This window comes from Xenopus laevis, chromosome 9_10L (assembly GCF_017654675.1).
Source record: "Xenopus laevis strain J_2021 chromosome 9_10L, Xenopus_laevis_v10.1, whole genome shotgun sequence".
NCBI classification, from domain to species: domain Eukaryota; kingdom Metazoa; phylum Chordata; class Amphibia; order Anura; family Pipidae; genus Xenopus; species Xenopus laevis.
The window spans coordinates 2,991,589-3,000,791 of NC_054387.1; the positions used below are offsets into that span (position 1 = coordinate 2,991,589).

The 9,203-nt window shown below is 43.5% G+C and overlaps 1 long non-coding RNA gene and 2 other non-coding genes across 3 annotated transcripts in view; 2 read left to right on the plus strand and 1 right to left on the minus strand.

Annotated features, from left to right (window-relative positions):
- LOC108701978 overlaps positions 1–9,203 on the plus strand; it is a 116,525-nt gene that overhangs the window by 106,442 nt on the left and 880 nt on the right. The gene's annotated exons all lie outside the window — the stretch shown is intronic.
- On the plus strand, positions 8,363–8,434 carry trnac-gca. The gene has a single exon. It is a non-coding gene; the product is annotated as a tRNA-Cys (tRNA).
- trnac-gca lies at positions 8,873–8,944 on the minus strand. Its single transcript has one exon. It is a non-coding gene; the product is annotated as a tRNA-Cys (tRNA).

Genomic DNA, 9,203 nt, shown 5'->3' on the forward strand with positions numbered 1-9,203 from the left:
TATGAGTAATAGTCTTGTCACTGAAGCAGCCGACATATATACAGTATGTATATATTCATTATAGGGAGTATGTTGAAAAATAATGCCAACGGGAATATAAGAGCTGGGGCAATATCCCAGCCCGAAACTGAGAGATACCAGGGCTATTAAAATAGCCAAGGGGTCATTTACGTTGAAAAATAAAGTTCTGGTTGTGCAAATTTTTGGGGCAGTTTTTGAACAAATTATTGCTGTTCATTAGAGAGAATTCCAAAACACCTCCATATAGTTGTGCCAAGCACTGCTGCTTTTGTCCCGCCTCCTGTTACAAATTTTGCACACGCGTTTCGACTGGCACAAGGGATTCCTGGAGCTACTGCCACCTGTGGGTGGTGGTAGTTAAGCGGTCCCTTGTGACAGTGAGCACACGTGTGCAAAATTCATAACAGAAGGGTTACCATGCTACGCTTCAATAAAAGCAGCCCACTTGTGCATCAGTCTATTGCTCCGCATTATTATTATAATAATACACAAATATGAATTTCTTGTAAATTATAAACGGTGAGTAGTGATGTCATCAGTTATAAACGGTGAGTAGTGATGATCAGTTATAAACGGTGATGTAATTTCTGTGTCACATGACTCACTAAAATGTGTGTATAATAATAAATAAAGTACCCCTTGTTGGAAAATATGAGGATATTAGAAGTCACCCCGAGTTCCATGACCGGCTTTTGACCTTGTGCTTTTATATGGTCATGGAACTTCTCGGTGACTTATAACATCTAGGGATGCACCGAATCCAGGATTCAGGTCGGGATTCAGCCAAGATTCTGCCTTTTTCAGCAGGATTCGGCCGAATCCTTGTGCTTGGCCGAACCAAATCCGAATCCTAATTTGCATATGCAAATTGTGGAGAGGCAGGATTTCAAGTGACTTTTTGTTACAAAACAAGGAAGTAAACCAATTTTTTTCCAATTTTTCCTTTCCCGCCCCTAATTTGCATATGTAAATAAGGATTCGGATTCGGTTCGGTATTCGGCCGAATCTTCCAAGATGGATTCGGGGATTTGGCCGAATCCAAAATAGTGGATTCTGTGTATCCCTAATAATATCCTTATATTTTACAATAGGGGGTACTTTATTCACTATATAATCGGTAGGATTCAACCTCTTTTGCTCCCACAGTCGCCCCATTATGACGTTAATGACATTTTGTATGTTTCTTTTCAAACACCAAACGTAACCTCTAATTGCAAAAGCCTTGCTGCCCCCCATAGTCCCATAAGCAGGATGGCCCCCCATTAATCCTTATAAGGATGACGCTGCCATGCAGCCAGCAGGCTTATCTATTTATTTTTATACAAAAGCAATAACCTGTCTAGCTGTCAAAAGGAAACAAGTAGAAATGGTTTGCATGCTGCGGAGAGGCTTGTTTGTATTCTCTGTATGCCAGATATTCCTGTAAATAATCACATTTCTATTGGGAGACAAGTCGTTAGAACAAGCAGAGTGAGCAGCGCTCTCTTTCTATTCCCTGTTTTTCAGCTGGACAGTGTGCGACTTCGGACTCACGCTCTGATTTTAGCTCAGACAATCTCACAGTTCTCCTACTAGAGAAAATTACCCTCAATTTCATGGTGCTGCAAGAAAATAGCTTTAACCCTTTTGTGCACTTTTTACTTTTGAGGGGGGTCGATCAATGTCTCATTGGACTGAATATACGTCTAAGCTCAAAAGACATCGCATGGATTAGAACGATGGCAGTTAAAGGGGTTGGTCCCCTTTAAATGAACTTTTAGTTTGATGTAGAGAGTGATATTTTGAGACTTTTGGTTTTCATTTTTTATTATTTGTGGTTTTTGAGTTATTTCGTTTTTTATTCAGCAGCTGCAATTGCCACAATCTAGTTGCAGGGGTCCAAATTCCCCTAGCAACCATGCATTGATTTGAATAAGAGACTGGAATATGAATAGGAGAGGTCTGAATTAGAGTCCTGCGCTGGTCCATTTTTTGGAACCCGTACCTGCATCCTGCGACCCGCAACCCGCATTCTTACCCACTACCCAACCCGCAAGTACCTTATCCGCAACCCGGACCCGCGACCCGCTGACCATTAAGAATCAGGAAGTGCAGTCACATCATCGGAAGTAGACTTGATCAGAAAAAAGGAGTAAAAATCGCTATTGAGAAGACCTGCGGCCAGACTCGTGACCAGCAAACCCGCAGAACCGCCTACCCGCGTCTATACCCGCAACCCGCAGGGTACTGCAGGTTTTTGTGGGTACCCAACCCGCTGCAGGACTCTAGCCTGAATAGAGAGATAATCAATACAAAGTAGCCTTAGGGTAAGGGCACACCTGGCGATTCGGTGAGATTTAGTCGGGGAGATTTAGTTGCCTGGCGACTAATCGCCTCTTCTTTGGGGGGCGACTAATCTCCCCGAACAGCTTCCCCATGTCTACTGCCGGCTATAATGAAAAAACGCCCGCCTTCCTCACAAGGAAACTTCAGAAAACTAAGCACCGTGTGTGCCTTCCCCCAGGCGATTTTCATTTTAGCCGGCGGAAGGCAGAGGGAAGGCAGTTTGGGGAGATTGTCGCCCCAAACAAAAGGAGATTTGTCGCTGGGGCAACTAATCTTCCCCAATCTGCTCATGTGGCCAGACCCTTAGAGACGTATATTGCTTTGATGTACAGTAGGAGAGTGAGTAAATTCACATGAAGGACCTCGGGGTGGGTGTATGGGTGCAGCCTGCAGTAATGGACCTGCCAATGGCCGTCTCACGGGGAGACAGAGCAGGTTTGGGGCCGGTTACAGTGCCCCGGTGCATTCTGGGAGAGACTCGGTTGCCATAGAGACACAAACTGGTGGAGGGAGGGGATAGAGAGTGTTTGGATGTGTGTGAGGAGATTGCTGACAGGAATATGAGACGTCTAGTCGTCAGGGGGTACAGGGAGCCAAGAACTTGTGTAATACACTTGTGTTGGACTGAGTTCTCTATAAAAAGCTTTAGATGATCCAGAAACATTGGTATAACTATGCCACTACCTAGTAGAGACCTGTGTCCCTCCTCCCCTGCTTGGTTCCTCCTCACTGCAGTGTTTACCTGTGCCCACACCTCCCCAGGCCTATGAAAAGATTAGCAGGTTGTGGAGCAGAGGCCTGGGGAGCAGGGTCACACTGGGCAGTCAAAAAACCCCATGGGCCCCTCCAACCCAGACCCTCAGAAACATCTGCTCTCTCCCCGACCTCCCTTCCCGACCGCAGCCGCAACGAAGACACAGGGGATGGAGAGGGGTTGTGGCGTCTGTGAAGCACCTCACAAGGCCCTGGACCCCCCAAATCCCATTATCCCATTATCTTGAAATAAACAGTGAAGTATAAGCATAACGAAGGACAAAAAGTGCTGGCATGGAATAATATATCTCCTGTTGGAGTTCCAAGACCACATAAAAGCTCAAGACCTCAGGTAAAGAATCTTCATATGTGACATACAACTGGGAGGTGACTTCTAATATCCTTATATCATAAAAGGGGGCATTTGTTTTCATAAAACATGACATTGACATTAGAGTTCTATGACCTGTACAAAATCACTCAGTCCTTCAGCTTTCATATGGTCATTAACTCCTCTGTGACTTATAATATCCTTATATTTTACAACAGGGGGTTCTTAATTCACTAGATGTACTGAATAAGGATACAGTTACTTGATTCTATAATGGCGCACAGCTTTCGCTGCAAGTCTATACACAAGTATAGCTGGGGAAGGTATAGATATTATGCTTTGCAAATGAATTGTTATTTAGGTTAGATTTATACAGGGCGGACTGGGGGGCCCAGGGCCCACCGGGACTGCAGTCCAGGGCCCCCCATCCCCCTACTGTGACATGCCATGCAGCACCATGTGGCACCCCCTCGGCGCGCATGTGCATACGGCGCCCCATTTTTTTTTTAAAAAAAAAACGAGTATCGGGAGAGGGGGTCTGGCCCGGCAGGGGCCCATGAGGGTCAGGGCCCACCGGGTTATTTCCCGATGTCCCGCCGGGTCAGTCCGACACTGGATTTATAATAATTAAGGTGGATATGGATCCAGGTGCTAATGGTGAATGTCCTGCCCAGGTGCTGAAGGTCCAGTTATTTCAAAACCACTTACCCTGTTGCACAACAGCAAATGCCAGAGCATAAGGGTGCCATTTATTTAGGGATTGGGGGCTGTAATAATAATTACAGCAGTGGAGTTAATAGATATTACTGGGCATCCCAGAAAATTATTTTTCAGGACTCCAAAATGTCTAGAGGTTGACCTTTTTTACCAATATTTATTGAAATTGTATATGAATTAGGGCCCTAGGTCCTCCTGCAGCCTCAGGGTCTGCTCTATAGTTACGCCCCAGCAACATCCAGTCTGGCTGGAGTGCACTTACTGCTGGGCCCATGTTTACTACATTAAACACCTGCAGTGCATCTGTTATTGAACTACATGTCTCGGCATATATCAGAGATACAGAGATGTCAGAAATATATCAGCAATAAGGAGCCTCAATAGGCTCATAAGGGCCCGAGTGGAGAGGCAGCAGCAATCGTTTGAGAATGCCTTAACTGGAGCTGCCATTCTATTTCTATTTTTATTCTTCTGTGTCTTTAGGGGGGTAAAAATTAGATTGATTAATACCTTTTACTAATCACTACTAATCTGCGCGATAATCAGGTACAAGATACAGCTCAGGCCTCTGCTGCCATCCTGAGGCAAGATATGATACAGCACTGATATTACTAATAATTACTATAAGTTGCACTAAAAGTGCAAAAACATTGACAATGCAACACCTGCCGCAAGTAGGCGCTTAATTTTATGCCAGATACTGGGCACAATTTGCACCTGAGAGTAAAGATGCAACATGCATGCAGGACATGGATGTGCAACTACACAGCTCGCAACGGCACCGCTATAGATGCAACACAGAGGCCTTTGGGTATTGCCTCGCAGGGGCTGATTCATGCACAGGCTCCCCTAGACTATAACCTAGGGGCCCAGTGTGATCAGGGGCCCGTCTAGCTTGCCTGGATCTGGTCTAGAAGGTGAGCCTGTATGGATGTAGCCTAGGGGCCCCATATGTTATTAATCAAACAGGGCTCAGGTACCACATTCTGCACTCATTTTGGTGCCGGGAAATATTCCAAGAGTTAACTATAATTTACTATAGAGAAAAACACTAAGAGAGAGACAGTTTACTGAAAAAAGGGAAAACTGTACCCTCTTTATATTTAGCTATTTCATTTAATGCACCTTCAATTAAAATATGTTGAAATATCAAGGCATTCAGCTTATTGCCCCAGGAGGTTCCGTCCCTGCAGGCTTACATATAAATGAGGGAACAGGTATATTTTACTTGCATTCAATAGGCCATTCTCCATAGAACTCACTGGAAAAGCTCCATCTGCTCGTTACAGGATGAGACGCTAATGACTTTGGGAATGTCAAATATCCGTGAATTATTTATCCAGCAAAACCAAACAATATTTAAAGGCCAACCGTTGCCAGAATCAGAACTCCAGTGGCATTAAAAAGAGAAAGCATTAGCCTTGTTTTTGCATAATAAAACAAAAACAAAATAAAGCTAATGAAGATGTTTTCAATTATTTTAATGTTATCCGTAAAGGTAATTGTTATGGGAAGTCGTTATAGCAGAGGATCGCGGCGGCTGTTTCTTCTGCGCAGTCGCCATTAGTTGTTACTGATGCTCTTAAAGGAGAAAGTAAAATATAATTCTGAACACCCCCATGAGGCCTACTGTACATGTAATATAATTGACAGTGTGCCCTCCGGGTTCTCATATTCTGAGACAGTTTGCAGTTCGTCTTCATTTTTTCATTATTTAAGGTTTTTTTAATTATAGTTTTCCAGTTTGGAATTGCCCTAATCCAAATACCCCTACCAACCAGGCAGTGGTTTGAATGTGAGCCTGGAATATGAATAGAGAGGACCTGACTAGAGAGATAAGGGTTACTACAATAGAATTGTAACCCCACTGAATAGGTTTTGGCTGCTGGGGTCAATGACCCCTATTTGAAAGCTGGAAAGAATCAGAAGAAGACAATTGATTAAATAAACTAAACAATAAATAACAAATGAAGACCAACTAAAAGGTTGCTATAACATACCTATCTTAAATTAAAGGTGAACCACACCTAGTATAAATCTTCCCTATTCCACCCTGCAGCAAAATTCATATTGAAATCATCATAGCCCAGGCTTTAACTCTGTGTATGGTTTTGTTGTAATCATGTATACACATACTAATGATTACTTACACTTTACAATTTGTCCCTATTAAAGTGGTTATTAACCTTTAAATTAACTGTTAGTATGACGTAGTTAGCGATATTCTGAGACAATTTGCACTTGGTTTTTATTTTTTATTATTTGTGGTTTTTGAGTTATTTATATTTTTATTCAGCAGCTCTCCAGTTTGCAGTTTTGGAAATCTGGTTGCTAGGGTCCAAATTCCCATAGCAACCCTGCGTTGATTTGACTAAGAGATTGGAATATGAATAGGGAAGACCTGACTAGAAAGATGAATAATAAAAAGTAACAACAACAATACACTTGTAGCCTTAAAGAGCATTTGTTTTCTGGATGGGGTCAGTGACCCCCATTTGAAAGCTGAAAAGAGACAGCAGGAGAAGGAAAATCAAAAACTATAAAAAAGGAAAATGAAGGCCAATTGAAAAGTTGCTTAGAATAAGCCATTATATAACATCCTAAAAGTTGACTTAAAGGTGAACCACCCCTTTAACTTTTATTTGAATAAAAACAACTTTCAAACTGGCAGGGGCAGTGTATGGCCAGTAGATGGCGCCACCAATATACCCTGGCTTGTGTCTGTAACAGCCTTATGTTCATTTAAGGGGAAGTAAATTCTCTTTCTGCTCAGATGTTTGTCCTAGAAAGGGGGTACCCCTGGGCCCCATCTGTAACTTATTAGTTCTTTAATAATTGTTGAAGCAAAGGAATTCCACCCGTCTGGCAACGTTAGAAGGGCTGAGAGTCAGAGACGAGGGGAGAGAGAGCTGTTTGGGGAAGGAGCAGAGGTCAGTCATTAGCAGAGGCCTCATTATGTGCCAGGAGGAAGGTGGGTGACAGAGGGCAGGACATTTCTGGGTAATACATGTTATGCCGACAAATGACGGCTCTCCTCCAGCCCAATCTCCCATTCCCCCATTGCCTTGCATGCTTCTTCACAGGCTTCTGCTACATTTTATAAAGAGTCAGAACCAACAGTGCAGAGAAGAGCAATTGATACTGCTTTTGATTTTTTTTTTTTTGTTTACAGATCAGGGATGGAACTAAGGTTTGGAAGCCGGGGCATGTGTTTAGGATGCACATCCTAGGAAGGTTAATTTTGAAAAGCCATGATTATTAGCACATTTATTTAGGCACTAAACATGACAACAACTTGTTAAAGGGGTAGGTCAACTTTGCTTTAACATGTCGTTTATTATAGAATGGCCTGTTAGCAACTCTTCAATTGGTCTGCGTTTTTTTATTGTTTTTAAATTATTTTCCTTCCTCTTCTGCCTGAATTGGGAGTCCAAAAAAATGAAAGCTCTGTGAGGCTACAATTTATTTAATTGTTACTTTGTATCACTTATTTTTATATTCAGGTCTCTCCTAATTATCATCCAGTCTTTTATTCCACCGCCTGTTTGCTAATGTAGATTAGACCCTAGCAACCAGAGAGCTGATGCTGAACAGGATAGCTGCTGAATTATTAAAAGAAAAAAGAAGACCAATTGCATAGGCGATGCGTTTTCTATAGTCGCCCGAAGTTGCCTCAGTGAGGCAACTTTGGGCGACTTTTGAAAACGCATTGCCGCGTGTGCATTAGCGCAGGCAACTTTGCATTGTAACCTAGTGGGAAAAACGCTGAGGCAGTTCGGGGAGATAGTCGCTCAAAAGACGAGGGGATTAGTCGCCAGGCGACAAAATCTCCCCGAATCTCCTTGTGTGGACTAGCCGTAAGAGAGCAGATTTATTTCATTACAGTTGACAATCATGGGGGAGTGTTGTGGACTTTGTGGGCGGCATTATCAATGGTGGGGGTGGGGGACCCAAGCACCCATTTAATTTGGCCTGAGGCTGATAGAGAGAGAGAGAGAGAGAGAGAGAGAGAGAGAGAGAGAGAGAGAGAGTGAGAGTCAGAGAGTCACTGCAGTTTGCTAAACCCGAGCTACAAAGATGTTTGCATATGTGATTCAGAGCAAACAATTAGGGAATATGGAAAAAGGCCCAACACTGATATGGGAAGGGTTACAGTTAAAATGTATTTGTTTGTCATTGTCTCATTCTACACTCTGGGCCAAGACTAATGTGAAGGGGGGTATAGCTCAGTGGTAGAGCATTCGACTGCAGATCGAGAGGTCCCTGGTTCAAATCCGGGTGCCCCCTTCTCAACATTATAATAAATCAATCAATAGAAGTCTATTTACTTGTAGTGCTCATAGTGATGACACAGAAGAAGACTTCGTCCCAGAGCAGACCACTGACCCAGCCTGCTAAACCCATCCCTGCCCGCCCCTACCAGCAAGTTTTTCATTTCTAACCTAACTCTGGATCTGTGAAATCGGAAGTGATGTCAACATTGCTGGAAATGACATCACTCCTGAGGTGGATCAACCCGGTCAGGGGGAGAAAATGATCTTTTAACTGGGGGAGGCAGGTGGGATAAAAAGCATATGATTGAACTTGGGACCCATGGACTGACTGCATTGTCAGGGACATTCTGCCCAAAACCCCACCACTTTGCATATATCTGCCCCGATGCAGGACTCTACAGTAGAGGTAATTAACTTAGTTTTATGTATTACTTTTACTATATTGTTGAGAAGGGGGCACGCGGATTTGAACCAGGGACCTCTCGATCTGCAGTCAAATGCTCTACCACTGAGCTATACCCCCTTGATAAATGTGTGTTATAGGTCAAGTGTTACAAATATGGGGTTATTACTCCTCCTGGCGTGTCAGGTTCTTCGTGTAGTCAATTTGCTGGCTCTACCACCCCAACCTCAGTGGGTCTGTAGCCAATATCTGCCTCCGATTGGCTGAGGTGAAGCTTCTGTAACCAGTAGTCTGGTGCCTGTGCCCCAGCTGGAGCAGAACATCCCTAGCAAGTGACCATTGGGCCCAGCCAGCAGTTCTTATGGCTCCGGCAGTATTG